This window comes from Mytilus edulis, chromosome 11, assembly GCF_963676685.1.
Source record: "Mytilus edulis chromosome 11, xbMytEdul2.2, whole genome shotgun sequence".
Lineage (NCBI taxonomy): Eukaryota > Metazoa > Mollusca > Bivalvia > Mytilida > Mytilidae > Mytilus > Mytilus edulis.
In genome coordinates this window covers 63,114,023-63,119,260 of record NC_092354.1, presented here as the reverse complement: position 1 = coordinate 63,119,260, position 5,238 = coordinate 63,114,023, and positions in this window count along the sequence as shown.

Sequence of the window (5,238 nt, the reverse complement as noted above, 5' to 3'; positions counted from 1 at the left end):
AAAAAAAGAGAAACGGTAAATATACAGGAATACATAAAGTTTTGTAAATAGTTGCAAAGGACCACACGTAACTTACATGCCACGAGTTTTCATAGAACTTGGCAATTTTGAAACGCATGCATATATGCGATAAAGATCTAGTGCATTTGAACAAATTAAAATCATGTTATATATCTAACTATTTTATTTTCAACAGATTCACAAGTTTTGCATTTTTAAACCGCGTGTGCATATATATTTTAATGTTTTTATTTTAATTCCTTATATATGAACATGCCACGTGTATTATTCGTGCGCCCTATTATTCATTCGCTTGTTTAAATTGTGAAACATGTGACTTTACTAAGACTGTACGCATTTAAAGTTTAAAACAAAAAGCTGCAATTGGCGCAAATTGATTCTGCCCAAACGATAGATACATCCAGTTCGTTTTGCTTGAGTGATTTACCTGTAAAAAGCCCGGGTCTCATCCATGTTTAAAACAAATTAATGCATGTTTGAAATAGCTTAACAGGGGCGTGGCCTATTAGTTTGACGCAACTTACCACTAACTTGATTTCAATTGATCGACTGCAGAGAAATCTATTTGACTGGCGTTAAAATGAATTGATATGAATTGAAATGAATTAAATATAATTTTTAATTTTTGTCAATCTTTATCAAATAACGATCAATCTCATTTAAATAGCGTTAACACGTTTTTGTCCGATCAAGTTAAATTCGGGTTACTAGTGCTAGGCAACACAAGGCCGACTATATTGCTGTGTCGATAATATATGCCGTCTATTTCTGTCATTTTTATTATTGTTAACATTGGTCTTGTAACTGTCGTGCGTTTTTTTGTTGGTGTAAACCATCATCTTCAGCGCTATTGTAGCTACGGTTTTTATTCATAGTGGAAAACAAAATGCCCAAAAGTAACCAACGCCTTTCGTCAGACGAAAAAAAAAAAAACAGTCCTAGTAAATTCAAAATTTCAATCGAACACGTATGCTACATTGGGGGTTCGAATTCACAATCTCGGTGGTGTTTACCACGTGGTGTTGACCACGTGGTGACACAGTAGATGAACTATCAAGATCATTCGGCCACCGAGACACCTGCGTAAAGGAGAATAGTTTAATATTGTATTGCTACAGTTAAGTTGAGCAATGTCCAACCTGACGTGATATAAAAAAAAATATAATTACTAAAATGTGTAACTCAACAATCGTTTTTCAAAATGACTTATCATTTCTAGTCATTTTGTAAAATATATGTAATTGGTTTTAAACCAAATTTACAAATTCCCTGTTCAGTTACGCGTAATTTATAGAACCTCAAATATTACTGATGTATATTACCCAAATAAAAACCACAATATTTATTGAAAACATATCTGTTGGCCTTTCGGTGCATCTTTTTCAATACTCATCAGCACTCGAATGATAATTGACTGTGCTCCTTTTTTGCCGACTTGTTTCTATATGCATAGGGGACAAATTTCAAACAGGATGTTCACATTAAAAAACAAATTACGACGGATTTAAATTATGAAGACAATTTATCATCCTTTTCTCAATTGTGACATCGTTACATGAGACTTTTGGATTGAGACATCGTTACATGAGACTTATTGATTGTGGCATCGTTACATGAGACTTACTGATTGTGACATCGTTACATGAGACTTATTGATTGTGACATCGTTACATGAGACTACTGATTGTGACATCGTTACATGAAACTTATTGATTGTGACATCGTTACATGAGACTTTTCGATTATGGCATCGTTACATGAGACTAATGATTGTGACATCGTTACATGAGACCTATTGAGTGTGACATCGTTACATGAGACTTATCGATTGTGGCATCGTTACATGAGACTTATTAATTGTGACATCGTTACATGAGACCTGTCGATTATGACATCGTTACATGAAATTTATTGATTGTGACATCATAACATGAGACTTATCGATTATGACATCATAACATGAGACCTGTCGATTATGACATCGTTACATGAGACTTATCGAATTTTACATCGTTACATGAGACTTATCACTGGATTTGTACCTTTATCGACATCAAGACCGGTGTCATTTTTAAAGCAAAGACTGCTTACTCTTCCTGTGGACAAAAAATTCAATCTCGGTTTTGATGGAGTTAGTTTTGCAACTCGGTAGCTATAGTATTCAATGTAGTGATTTGTGAATTTAATCGTCTTTTTGAAAATTGTTTTTTGCCTTGGTGTTGTTATTTTTCTTCGAATTTTGAATTTCCCATTTCTATATTCTGTCTTTTTTCACACATGCTACCGCTTAAGATGTCCAATCGCTCAAACACTAACGGGACTGTAGGGGTGTTATATTAACACTAGGACTCAGTAGCTGTTTAATTATTGCTGGGGTCGTGCATTCATGTCCCATTGGCTTTGTGTATAGAGGGTATCAAACTATATGCGAGTAAAGAATGAATTTGAAAGTTCCCATATTGGACTGTTGTGAGGCATAGCTTCTGTTCCATTTCAAATATCAAAATTGTTCATTCAAGTGACATTCCACAGTTCCCCTTTTAATACCGTGTCTCTATCTGATTTTTTCTATTAAGGTACCGTGAAACAGTAAACCCTTTATGTGATAATTAGAATTATCGTAAATTTTCTTATTGAATATTGGTACTTACACCGGCATTACAACGGAGACTCCATGTGGATCTAGATCTATGCGCATGAAACACTCCAGTTTGTACCCAATCACCGTTGTTTATCTTTCGGTGGTTGACATTAATTGATGAAAATATTGCGTTTTATTAATCTTTTTAAATATTTTTTACTTCTAAATCGTAGTTATCGTTGGTTATCGGTTTCTGAGTTTGAATGCAACTGCAACTATTTACTTGAATAGGCCGATCTTGGTACTTGGTAAAGTTTATATTTTATTTATTTCTCAAAGCACACACAGGTATACTTGGATCATTTGTTTTCTTTCGTGTAACTTGTTGCGGATTGTTACTTAATTACATCTTCGTTTTTTTCCCAAGCACACTAACGTTTGTCTTTCTTTGAGATGTTGTTTTGATTTTCTCATTCATTTCCTAAGGATGATGATCAAACACCGAATATACTGTAATGAACTATTTATGAAAACACCAAGGGACATACGATTTTGTATGAGTTCTTAAATTTGCAAAAATGGTGGTCTCACACGAAACATTGAATTACAATTCTTTAGTCAGAGAGGACTTGACAGAGAATTGCGCAGACCGTACATTTGTATGGGTTTTTACTGTAGGTTGACAGAATATCAGGGTGACCGTAATTACTTTTATCTATAGCAATAATGATTAAATTATCTTTTCAGTAGTCAATTATATAATAGGTTATTTTTAAAAGTTGATCATAGATAGAAGCATATCCATTTCAAATGTTTCAATTATAGTTGAAATTATTTGACTGCTACGAGTGTAGCTTCTGTCACTATCCGAACACATTACGTCCTCCGCCGAAAACATCATTGATTACCTATAACTTCGAACGAACTTATTTTATGCTTCGAGCAACTCGAATAATGTTCTAATCTTTCTTGTCTGGTCTTTACCCGTCAACTTCATCAAAATGGACGACTCATCTAATGAATGACTCTACAGCCGGCATAGCTCTTGTGGTCATTGAGACACACAATTATCCTCTTTCCAACTCATTGATATCGATCGACCTTGAGGTCATTCACCTTAATGTTGTTGCAAAACATGTGTAGAAATATTAACACTATACATTTTGTGTGATTACAAATGACGCAAAACATTGTTTAAACGTGTTTTCGATTTTGTTTTTATGCATTTAATACATTGTTGTCTATATGTTTTCTATCATACATCGATTTCATTACGCTATTTCCGTCAGCTTTTTGATAAATTTTCCACTTGACAGAAGTTACATCATAATTATTCAGTTGATTATGTAGAATACATAACCACCAAATGTTTCACACTTACTTTGGAACACAACCTGTATATATGTGCAAATCTTTTTATCAGTAGAAATTTGATATCTTATGGGGTCACTAAGATTTATATCCCCAACCCCAGACACACACACACACACACACACACACAAACACATTCACATACATTTCTATGACAAGAATATTGATCAAACACTGAATATGCTGTAATAAACTATTCATGAAAACACCAAGGGACATACAATTTCAAAAATATTCTTTAACTTGCAAAAATGGTGGCACTCTCTCACACCAAACATTGAATTAAAAGTCATCATTCAGAGAAGACCCGGTCGAGAATTTCGCTTATCGTCAAGAGAAATTGACACACTTACATAAGCTGTACGCACAAACTAAATTGGTAATGTTTCAGCCTTGAAGATAGATTATTAGCAAAGATTTTATCCTTCAGAGCCTATAATTAAACACTGACATTTGAAACAAAGTAGAATTGAAATTGTTTGACTACTATGAGTCTAGCTATTGTGCATATCCTTCTGTGTTTTCTGTGCTGACACGAATTATCATTGATATGGTCATATTTATATATTAACTGTTTACAAAACTTTTGAATTTTTCAAAATCCAAAGGCTTTTCTACCTCAGGAATAGATTGTTAGTACTTTAGATGTATTAGGCAAAATTTTTAGGAATTTTGATCCTCAACTTCGTACTTTATTGGGCCTTTTTAACTTTTTTGGATTCGAGCGTGTAATGAGACTTTTGTAGACGAAACGCGGTTGACGTAAATGCAAAATTTAGTCCTGGTATCTATGGTGAGTTTATTCCGAACACATTTCGTCATCCACCGACAAATAAATTTAGTGCCTATAAGTTCAAATGAATTAATTTTATGCTTCGAGCAATGTTCGAATGTTTCTTGTCTGGTCTTTACCCGTCGACCTCATTAAAAAGAAACAACTCTTCTAATGTATGACTATACAGTCGGCATAGCTCTTGTGGTCACTGAGACACACACGTATCCTGTTTCCAACACATGGATATCGATCGACCTTGAGGTTTTTCACCTGAAGGTTGTTGCAAAGCATGTGTAGAAATATTAACACTGAACATTTTGTGTGATTAAAAGTGACACAAATCATTGTTTAAACAACAACAATGCATCAGATGGATTAATTCATAGTAGCATGTTTTCGATTTTGTTTGTATGCATTTAATACATTGTCATCCCTATGTTTTCTAATGTTTTCCACTTGACAGAACTTACATCATAATTATTTAGCTTAC